The 11867-nt window shown below is 49.9% G+C and overlaps 1 protein-coding gene across 2 annotated transcripts in view; it reads right to left on the reverse strand.

Moving 5' to 3' along the window:
• Positions 1 to 11667, reverse strand: part of AKNA (AT-hook transcription factor) — a 72815-nt gene extending 61148 nt beyond the window's left edge. The window contains exon 1 of one of the 2 annotated variants that reach the window (XM_074973574.1): positions 11604 to 11667. The gene's annotated coding sequence lies outside the window, so the exon portion shown is untranslated. Of the gene's footprint in view, positions 1 to 10912; positions 10959 to 11603 lie in introns of those variants that run through there. The other variant, XM_074973575.1, reaches the window with a different exon arrangement.
• Between the last annotated feature and the right edge of the window lie 200 nt (positions 11668 to 11867).

Consider the following 11867-nt stretch of genomic DNA (forward strand, 5'->3'; position numbering starts at 1 on the left):
TGCAAAGGGCGAAGGATGCAGGACAATGAAACAATTCCGTCAACGTTCTGGACAGGAGCAATGTTTTGATAGAGAAACGGAAGGAAATGACCGGGCATCGGGCAGGATACGAGCCCTGAAATTGTTCGTGTGCCTTATTGTGCACACGTTAAAAGAGGGTTTAAAACAATTAATGTTTCCTACCAGTGTGGGCAACACACACCTGAGGTTGTTGCAGTGAGAGAACACAGAAGCTCTGAGGAGCGGGACCATTTGTTTGTTGTGTCTGTGCAGTGCCTAACCCAATGGGGCTGAGGTCTCTAGGCACTGACATCATCCCAATCACTTGGGAAAATTCTCAGCTGATGGAGACCAGCGTAGCTCCAGTGACCTCAATGAGTCTGATTTACACTGAAGATCTGGCCCCTAATTCGCTTTTTGACATTTATGTTAGTTTTTGCCCCAGTGGTATGGAACGGCGTCCCGGCACCGTTTGTGGGTGCCAGTATGGTGTTCCAGTGCTTCCGATTACCGGGCTGCCATCTCTCCTTCTGGAGTGGGGAACCGGGTCACTAATCCTGTCATGTTTCTTCCCTTCCTTAGCCATTCATCCCCACACGGTCTCTCCAGACAATTGCATACCCCACTATGTCCCATAGACAACCCCTGGACATCCCTGAAACAGACCACCCGCAAAATCCCCCTCCCTCAGAGACACACCCACGATATCCCATAACAGATCCCCCCCCCCCATATCCTCTCACCCATACACTAAATCCCTCTCACCTAGAAGCTCATCCCGAACACTTCCCCATCACCAGATCTCTAGTTTACCCCATGTACCGCAACCCCCAAACACGCCCTCATCCATCCACAACCTCCCACCACACATACTCTACCAGCCTCCCCCCGGCATACCCTCTTGCTGTCCACCTCCCTTCTTCAGACCCATACCCTGCCACAGTCCTTGAAACCGAGTTCCCCACACTACTTTATGGGGGGCGAGAGCCCAGGACTCGACTGGTCAATTTCACTTGTTCCCCTGCCCTAGCACAATGCTGCAACATCTGAGTTGCAAAAGGCCTTGCTAAAGGTCATGATTTTATTGAGAGTCTTGTGATACTCAGTGGTTTTCTGAAAGCCCCAGTTTCTGGAGTTCATGTTGTTTCGTGAGAATCTCAGCTTTCCTTTTATCAAATATGAAATTTCTGGCCCTCATGATTGCAGAGAAAAGCTTGAAAATGTAAACCCTTATATGCTCAAAAATCACATGGCAAACAAAAGATTTCCAACGTTTTTGTTGTTGTTTTGCTTTGTTTGTTTGTTTAATCTCATGATTCTTTGAGTACCTAGGTTTGGCACTATTGAAAACACAGAGGAAGATTAAAATTAAATTAAAAAACCCTCTTTTTGTATGAATTCTTCTTGCAAACTTGTGTGTATTGACTTGGGTTTGGTAAAAGATGATTGTTTTACAAAACCTAACCTGAGAAGCAAATTTGCTCTTTCCTGCTAACCTAGAAGCAGATGATACATACAATCACAGTGACCTTTGGCTGAAACTCAAGAACAGTTTCTCACCACTTCTCCAGAACTTAAAATCAAAAGTCACTTTGAAGTGTGGGGGGGGGGGGGGGAGGAGAAGAGGAGGGTGATGGTCTCCAGTCCTGGACAGTGAGTGAAAATGAAAGACAGAAAGGACCAGAAGAAATGATCAGATTAGAGTAGAGTAGACACCCTGCCTCCCTTCCCTTTCTATGAGAGAAAGGGAAGCAGGTTAGGTTTCTTTGCTGCAGCCAAGAGAGTGATGGAAAGGGAACCACGACTGCTTGAGACAATAAACAACAAGTAGCAAAAGTATAACCTAAGAATCAGGAATCCTTCCAACCCCAGCAACCCTGAGGGCAACCACAGATGAGAGGGGCTAGGGAGTACGATCTGCCAGCCAAACAGGGCGTTGCTCAGCAGTCTGTCCGGGCATCACACACAGCATGATGCTGACAGCTGACTGAAAGGGGAAGTAACGGGAAGGGAAAGCGCCCTGCCCCCACTTTAAGAAATCAGCCTGGCTCTGCTCATCGGTATTATCCATCGCTGGTTGCAGACTGCTCGCCCCCCGCCGTGGACAAAAGCCCCATACCCCCGGCGTTCCCTTTGCTGAGCATGGCTTCAGCCGCTTTCTGGGAACTTGACCCAGCGGAACCCAGCTGGAGGCAGGCAAAGCTTGGCATGCCTTCACGTGAGCACCAAGGCAATCGCTGCATTTAGTGGCTCCTTTCTTGTCTGTGCCCCTGCTACTTTTGCCCCCTTTTCTGTTGTGAAATGCTCGAGTGAGCGAGGAACCTGAGTGTTTGTGGATGGTAAGGGGGTGATATAGCTCAGGCCTGTACATGTGCTCCTGAGCTCACTCATGACCTGCAGCACCCTTTGCTGCTCCTGCCTGGTCCGTGCGCTGCTCTGCCAATACCCCGGGCTCGTCTCCACCCCAACTCCGCTTTGCCAGCGCACTCGGTCCTGTCCTGCGGTCCTCTCTGCTATCCCAGCCCAGCCCACGCACTGCTCTGCCAACAACAACGCACCTCAGCCCTGACCCGCAGCACCGCTCGACTGGGCCACAGCTCTGCCCAAGGGCCCTGGAGGGATAAACGTCCAGCTCACCTCCGAGCGGGTCGCCCCCCCAAAGCCGTTCACCTCAGAGCAAAGGAGAATTCCAAGAGCAAGATTGCAGCAGCCAGCCAGCTGCTAAGCCTCACTTCAGCCTGAAGGTAGGGGCGTCGACACAGGAGGGGAGGAAGAGGCTAGAAGGCCAACCAAAAGGGCATGCCCCACTTTCCGAACCACCAGCCCTCCAACAACCCAGGTCCCTTCCCCTATAACAGGGATCGGCAACCTTTGGCACGCGGCCCATCAGGGAAAGCCCCTGGCGGGCCAGGCCAGTTTGTTTACCTGCTGCGTCCACAGGTTTGGCTGATCGCAGCTCCCACTGGCCGCGGTTTGCCGCTCCAGGCCAATGGGGCCAGCACGTCCCTCAGCCCGCGGCACTTCCCGCAGCCCCCATTGGCCTGGAGCGGCAAACCGCGGCCAGTGGGAGCTGCGATCAGCCAAACCTGTGGATGCAGCAGGTAAACAAACCGGCCTGGCTCGCCAGGGGCTTTCCCTGATGGGCCGCATGCCAAAGGTTGCCGAACCCTACTCTATAACATTCCTCCCAGACAGTCCACCCCACCTTCCCACATGCCCCCTGCCCCAGTGCCCAACAAGAGCCCTTGGAAAAAAGTGTATTGGTTTGGAGATTAAACACCTGGTTACCATAACTATCCCTGTGGGCTAAGGCTAAAACTGACTGCACTTGTGACCTCGTTCTCTGGAAGGGAGCAGCAAAGCAAGGGGTGCCCGTATAGAGCCATCGGGACATCTGGCTGCTGGGCTCGGTTCACGGGATGGAACAATGGTTTGAACCTGGTGCCCTAAGAGCGGATCATAAGACCTAATTCTCTGCATGGAGAGGGGAGGTTGCCAGACTCCCATTGCTGGCTTGTCAAACCCTGGAGAGGGAGTAAAATACCCAGGGACATGTCTCCTTGAGAGATGGGTGGGGGATTCTACCAGACACGTCTCCATCTGCCCCTGTGGGCAAACACAATCACAGCTCAGGAGTGATCCGAGCCAAGCAGTTCTTTAACCCGAGGCGCAGACAGTCAGAGAGATGAGTCCAGCTAACACCCTGCTCTCATCAGGACCAGACTCCTGCCTCCTACCATAACAGGGCTGGGGGCCTTCACTGGGGGGCATAGAGGAGGAGGAGGCAGGAGACACCTGCTAATAAAGTCCAAGAAAGCCCCGTAAAAGCCCAGCCATGACTGCCTGCTGCCCGTCTCTCAGGCTCACCTAGGGGGAAGGTTTTTCTCTTAGCAGCCAAGGAGTCTGCAGGTGAGTCAGTTTAGGAAGAGGCCTGTTCCAGCCACACAGCACTAACTTGCCCATCTGCCGTGTCAGCCGGGTCTGTAGTGCAGCCATACAGCGAGAGGGGGCTTTGCTCCCAGAGCAGGGTGGGGCAGGTCACTTACTGGAGCGGCACAAGGGTCCCTGGGGTGTCACCCAGAGACGTAAGAGGAAGGTGAACTTGGGAACGGAAGGGCTTGATCCTGCAGCCACCGAAGGCAGTGGGAGCAGGAGCAGGCTCAGAATTAGGCAGATCCTGAGAGAACAAACCACACCAGCCCCAGGGCCGAGAGGGGAGCTCCGTAGCAGTGATCTCTATGTCGACTTTGGCTTTGCTGCTGAGGCTGCCAAGAAGAATGCTAAAATAGAGGGGCATATGCCCCTGTCCCGCTAGGAACTGGACCGAGACCCCTTCTCCAGCTGGCACCCTGGCTCTGCCCCGAGTTGGGCAGAGTGGAGGGATGAGGACACATCTATATTCCCACATGAGCTGCAAGAACATCCAGGCAAGCAGAAGGCAGAAGAAAAACTGCCCTTGGCACGGGGAAAAAAGGGAACAAAGAGCAGAGCTAAAACCCCAATGGGATGCCAGAGGACATGGCCAAGGAAGCAGAGGCACGTACATGGCCTGCCTCCCTGCATGGCCACAGGCTGCACCTCCCCTCCCCTTCCCAGCCACCCCACCCCCTCCCTAGGCAAAGGCTGCACCCCCGCACTCCCACCCTCCATGCTAGGCACAGCCCGCGCCCTCCCTTTCCTCTCCCCTAGATCCCCATGGGCACACGCTGTTTCCCCCCCTTTCCCACCCCAATAATTTACAGCCCCAACAAATCCCAGTGCCAGACTTGGGGCAGCGTTTCTGTAAAGCAGGACGAAAGAAATGGTGAGTCCTCCCACCTCTGTTCATTTAGCTGTGAGCCCTCATTAGCCAAGCCATCTCTCAGCATCGGCAGGACCCCAGGAACTGGGCCCAAACCGGCATGACCCCATGAAGCAGGCAGCGGGCACAAATTTGCCTCTGCTCAGGAACCCTCCACAGTGCAGTGAACCCATTTCGCTGCCCCAGAAAAGCATCCCTAGCAATTCCACCCCTACAAGATAAAGCTGCTAGATTTCCCCCAATCCTTCAGAGGCTGCCACAGACCCAGAGGAATTAAGTCCCTCCAGGTCTTATGCACTCTGATGGCAGCATAAAGGCGGGTAAGCTTGGTTGTTGCTAGCAGGGCTCGAGCATGGAGTCCCTGACCCAGTAGGGACCGGGATTTTCTTTGCCATGGACTATCCCTCACAGCTGGTTCTCAAACTACAGCCTTGTCTGCAATGGGGTTGTAGGCACCGGTGGAGCTACCTCAGTGCAAATGCCTATGTCCTTGCACTGGTGCAGCTACAGTAATATACCTACATGAGCGTCTAAAGCCTCCACCCTAGGCAAGACCTAAAATCAAAACCAGAATCCTGCTGGAGACCCCCACATTTAAATCCAGCTATTGCTGCTTGGTTCTGTCCCCCCTGTGGGCTGGACCCCAGCATAAGCTTTAGCAAAAACACATTTTTTAAGAGCCAAGTGCTTTTTATTACTAACAGGCCCATTCGAGAGCCTGTCAGCATCTCGAGGCATGCACACGGCCCCTGGGGGATAGAAGGAGGGAAATATTCTAACATGGCTGTGGGCCCAGGATTTTACTATGCTGCCCACCGTGGCTACTGGGAATTCCAAAGTTAAGGTGGGATAGAACTTTAACCCTCCTACCCCAAAACATAGGCCGTTAGTACTAAAACTAAAGGAAATCTCCATTAACTGGTAGCAGTATAAGATGTATGACACATAGTCAAGGTTCTAATACAATCCAGTAGAAGCACGCTTGCTCAAACTCACATACCAACCCCCTTCCCCCGATCCTGCGTTTTCATTTATTACTCTAGTGCTGAGCCAGCTAGCCCACTCCTGCTTTATTTTACATGTTGATTTCAATAGGACCAGTCGTGTATGTACAGTTAAGTGTAAGCGACTGCAGCACTGGAACCCCTGTATTTTCACCATGCTATACAACATACACCCCACATCAAGACCTTTGGGTATGCTCCGTTATCCCCAGCTTCCTTTTCTCCCAGGAACTTAGAGAAATCGAGTTTCCTCCAAACCCCCAGGGGTGGCAGCCCAGCTGAGCTTTCACTTTTGACACATCCACCTCCTTGCTACTGTTCCCCGGTTTGTAATTTAGCCAAAGGTAATATCAAAAATGAGCAACCCAGCAATGCACAGGGTTGGAGGTAGCAGCAATGATCCACCCAACCATAAAACCGACATGGTCTCCTTTAGCCTGTCAGACTCATCTTGCCCCTTTGCCATGCAAAAGATTCCCTCCGGAGTTGAAGGGCCAGACTCTGATCTCAGTTAAGCCAGTGGACTTTAATGGCATGGTTCCAGATTTACACTGGGGTGAGAGCAGAATCTGGCCCACAGACTCTGCAGCCTTTTCTCTTTCCTCTCACTGAGCAATGCTGACTAAAAAGGAACGCTACCAGGTCAAAAATACGGTCCAAAATATACGTTTTGTGAGTTCAAGTCTTTACACAACCTTAGACCAACAGAAATGTTTCCAAGATTTAATACAAACATTTTCACTGGACTTTAAAAGTAAAACACCATTCACCCTCTGTACCATTTGTATGCCAAACATTGCAGGGCCTGGCTAGTGGAATGTGAAACTGACTAGAAACTGACCCAATACAAAGAGTGAAAATGACTAGTCAAAACTGACCCTTGCAATCCAGGGAAGTTAGGAGGTTAAATACCTTTGAGGATCTAGGCCAGGGTGTCTAACGTTAAAGCCCCATATATGGTCACCTTAAGCAGTGTTGCCAACTCTTGCAATAACCTTGATATTTGCTGTTTTACTTAAAGCCCAGTGCTGTCAACTGAGAAAAAGTGAGAATCTCAGCTTTCATTATTTAAAAGAAGTAGTTTCTAGTCCTCCTGGTTGTAGAGAAAAGCCTGAAAACATGCCTCAAGTGAAACCCTAAAGGTTCAGCAACTAGAAAGCAAATGGAAAGATAACCCCCCATTTTCTTATTCATTTCATCATTTTTCAGCCAATGATATGATTTTTTTGAGGCCTGCTGTGATTTTTGAATGCCTGGGGTTGGCAATCCTGGAAAAGTGGCCCAGTTTTCCAGAGGCACTGAGAACCCGCAGCTCCCATTGTTCGCAGTCGGATCTGAGGGCACTCAGCATCCTTGAAGCTCATGTTGCCATTCTTTAAGTGATTATACATGGGGCCAAACATGAATAATAATGAAATACCTAGCTCTTACCTAGTGCTTTTCATTAATAGACCCCCAAAGTGCTTTCCAAAGGGATGGCATCTCATTATCCTCAATTTACAGATGTGGAAACTGAGTCACAGAGAGGGGACGTGACCTGCCTAAGGTCATCCACCAGAGTAGTGGCTGTGCCAGGAATACAACCTGCCTCCCATTAGCCCCCACCTCCCCCGCTTTGGAAATTTAGACCTATTTTCACTGTCCAAGCTGAGTGAAATGCAAAAAGGAAAACAGAATAAAGAGTGAAAAATACACTTTAAAAACATCTTTTCTGTTTAATCATCTAGTCTCTCATTATGCCTAATAGAGAAGGAAGTTTTCTGCAGGATTTTTAAACCCGCCAGTGTGCCTTGTGTGATAACTGAAGCTGCAAAGGGAAACTTGATGGAATGATAGCCCCTTGTATCTGGACATCTTCATATTCCCAGGCCTCAAGCCGTCTCAGCACATTCCATATTCAGTTTGAGTTTTTGTCTATGCCACTATCATTAACAGCACGTCAGCATTTCCAGTCAAAACCTCTAGTTTGGGGGATTTTAAGTAGGCCATAAGAATGTGTCCTGGCTGAAATTTGGCATGGGGAAATTCTCAGTACAGCAGGGAATTATGCCTGCCTTGTAAAACATTATATACAAAGTTCAGTCTATACATAGAGACTGAAGTTCTATGTACACAAAAGAAAGGAAATAAAATGACAAACAAACCCTAGAAGTTATTTCTTAATTCATAAACTATTATAATTTAAAATTAATGGAACATTTATCTTATCGTGGAATAACTTTTTTTTATAATACCTCTTCTCTAGCACTTTTCATTAGTAGATCTCAAAGTGCTTCACAACGGAGGTCACTGTCTTTATCGCCATTTTACAGATGGGAAAACTGAGGCACAGAGCAGGCAAGTGACCTGCACAAGGTCACCCAGCAGGCCGGGGGATGCACTGAAAACAGAGCCCAGGTCCCCTGAGTTCCAGTCCTGTGCTCTATCCTCTCGAGCGTGGCCTCGCATCTGACACAGCAGTGGCATTCCTTATATTAACACACACAAAACCTTCATTCCGTGACAGGTGAGGTCACAGCAAGGTGCCTCCCACCGACCCTAAAATCTTCAAAGCCTGGCACAAAGAAGCTAAGGGCAAAGTCCCCTGCATTCCTTGCCCCCTTCACAATGCCTGCAGCGCTGTCAGTGACACTCCACCAAGCTTTCGCGTCCATCTCCAACAGGCATTGAAAAGCAGCACGGGTCTTATCCTCCAACAGACTCTCTAACCTCATACCTTACCACGGCCTTTGTACACTATTGTATCAAGAGGCTGGCACATCCGGCTGGCATGCAGCAGCCCACACCTTTCCCTCTAACGGGTCATCCCGAGTGCATCAGAAATGACACAGAATGTTCTTCACCACCTCAAGAATATAGGCCCCTGGGGTGGAGTGTGGCAGACATTCGGAGCCAGTAACTATAGACATGGGTGTTTTTCCAGCCCCCCACCCCAAACCCCTTTTAAAAACAGTGACGTGAAATCCCCATGAAACGACAGCAGGTAGTTTTAGGCTTGCAGGGTGCAATTCATTACCCAAGCAGGGATTTACCCATCACCAGGCCTTTAACTACATCTCCTGTAAAAGTGCCCTAGGATCTGTAATGCATGGATCTTGGTTTGACATCTAAGACGAGAGATGCACTACATTTCTTCCCCACTATCCCCCTTAGAAATGTGCTAAGGGATTATCTGGTGTTTACTCTGCAAGGACCTGGTCCCGTTTATCTTGCTGATGTGCGTGGTGCCCTTGAGTCCATCAGCTCAACTCATTCGAGTATGTGTGGGGGGACACATAAAAGGTCTAACACAAAGCCCAGTGGAACGACTGCCACTGACGTCAGTGAGGTTAAGATCTGGCCCTAATTCAACAGGCTGTGACCTACTGAGTCAATAACCTGTGAGGTAAAATGCCTGCAGCTGTATAGGCCTTGACATGAGATCAGCTGCAGCTGAGCACAAATAAAGCCAAGCATCAGGCCAGATGTGCAGCCCTCGCTTTGCATCGCCTGCCTTCTTTGCCTGCAACTCTGACCCTCGCAGGGGTAACACACTTCTCTCAGCACCCACAAGCTGCACACTTAAAAACCTGGCAGCTTGCAATGCAAATCCTGTGCCATGTCCCCCTCCCCATCATGGCTGAAACGATGTCGGGTTTATTTCAACCCAACAACATTTAGCCCCTTCTGAACTTCCCAAAGCCCCAGTGGTGAATAGGGATTAGCAGGGGGTCAATACGCATGCGCTTAGGGTGCTCTGCACGGCTCTTTAGGGTAATTCCAAGACCAGGAGGATGCGAGGTCATTGCACGTCACTCTAATGCAGCTTGACAAGTCTCCCTGCCAGTAATGCTGCTCTGGACGTTGGCCTTAATCCCTGTCTAGATACAGCTGTCACCACCATCAAGATAAAGCCTCTGGTTAAGAGATCCCCTTCCAACATCAGGGTTGGGAAGAAGAAAAACGGGAAGGACCACACAGAAGGGATCATGGGGCAAAGTGAGGGGGCAGAAAGCCTGGCTGAGAACTCTCAGATTACATTTGATATGAAAGGTACATTTTAAAAATAGTTTATAAAAGGGCTAATAAATGATGAGCTGGTGTTTTAACAAATGGTTAATCAACTGCTATAGACCCAGTCGATTCTGTAACAAGTGATGAACTATTTATTCAAACATCTATTCATCATTTATTAAAGCTTTATAAACTATTTTTGAAAGGTACCCTTCAAATAAAGTATGGCCATCTTACGAATTCTGGGGTGCTGTTAATGATCCATGTTTAAGGAAATGAGTATTTTTAAACCTCTTTTTTCTAAGAAAAATAAAGGGAATTAAAACTCAAACCAGCCCTTGCAACATCCTCAAGGCAACTACATGCAGGGTTAGATACCAATGTCTTGAAATCCCCCTGTTCAGCCCCAGACTTGACTTACTGCCACATTTCCCCATCAGTGAGCAGAGAGCAAACTGATGAAATGATCGTGAAATCCTCTTGCCACGCTCTTTAAGAGTAAACTTGAAAAAGTGCAGCAGACTTTTTGAGTTGAAAGAGACATTATATAAATATATATATAATGTACAAGTTTCCCCCCCAGTAACAAACATACCGGTACTTTAAACAGTTGCCTATTTATAAAGGAAACATGCATAAAGCCCAGAGTGGAAAAAAAAAAAATCTTTTGACTTCTGAATGCAGCTTGGATTTTAGTTGCCAGTTTGCTCACCTGGCCTTTTTGTTGAATGCATAACAAAGGAGTCCTGAACCCCGCTCTCCTCTAACCACCAGAATACGCTCCCTTTAAGCAGGGGGTCCTACAATCCAATTCCCCTGATCTAAGCAACAGAACATACCCCCTCGAAAAACAGGCGTTCTGACTTCCGCTCTTTTGGTCTAACCCCCAACTACAACACCCCATCCCCGAGGTGGTAACAGAACCCAGGAGTCCTGCTTCCCAGAGCCCTGCTCTAACTACTAGACATCACTGCCCAGATCCAGGACTCAAATCCAGGAGTCCTGACTCCTAGAGCTCTGCTCTCACCACCAGACAACATTCCCCCTGCCCCGACACATACCCTCTTTGTGTCCCCTGAGATTAATATCCATAATAACCAAGACGCTTTCCCACCTCTGCCTCCCCCAGAGACATAGGGGCAAGGTACACGACTCCGGTTTTGGGGCGAAGGAAGCGGATTAGCCGAATCCCAGGTTCTTGTGCAGCAAATCAGCAATGTTTGGAGTGTCTCCTTGGTTGCCTAGTGAGCTGCACACACACAAACCAGCCAGCATGCCATGCCACTTCTCTGGGTAACCACAGCAACCAAGGCTCCAGCTCCAGGACACACACAAAGATCTGTTGCATGAAGCTGAGATTCTTTTAAAGTCCCCCCCCCCCTTTTTTTCTTTTTCTTCAGGTTTAAAGGAGTCTTTTGCACCTTGAAACAGGAATGAAACAGCAATAAGAAACCAAACCAACCTCACTGAAACCAGAGGTGGCTGCAAGACCCTGCCACACGTTCTCTGGACATGGCCAGATGTGCAAAGCTTGTTCATCTTTAAACCAGTTCTTTAAAAGCCCCCCCCCGCGCACGAGGAAGGATTTTGCGGGGGCGGGGGGAGGAGGGAGGTTAATGAGGCAGTCTGACTTTTACAGTCTCACTTCGGATTAAATCGCAGCCCTAGATTCGCTGGTGAACTTTCGAGCATCCTCCCAGGGCAAACGCACATGGAATTTGCAGCGGGGCAGGCAGCTGGGACTGCCGGAGAGGGGGGGCTGAGCCCCGGCCCCCTGCTCGCCTTGCACTCAGCTGGGCTCTCACCTGGGCAGCCGGCGGTTCGAGTCCTCCTTTCTCCGGGCCAAGCAAAGTTTCGCCCACTCTCCCCTCCTCAGTCCATTTCCTGGAGTCACAGATTGCGAACAATAGTCCCCAGCCTGAGAGCGGCAGCTGGGAGGGGCGGGGCCTCAGACCTCATTAGCATAATCACAGGCCGGCCTCCCCATCCGAGCGGCTGGAGGTGGGAACCTCAGCTCCCATTCGCATCCTGCAGCCGATGTCCCGCACGAGGAGCGAAAGGGCGGGGTT

This window comes from Natator depressus, chromosome 16 (assembly GCF_965152275.1).
Source record: "Natator depressus isolate rNatDep1 chromosome 16, rNatDep2.hap1, whole genome shotgun sequence".
Classification (NCBI taxonomy): domain Eukaryota; kingdom Metazoa; phylum Chordata; order Testudines; family Cheloniidae; genus Natator; species Natator depressus.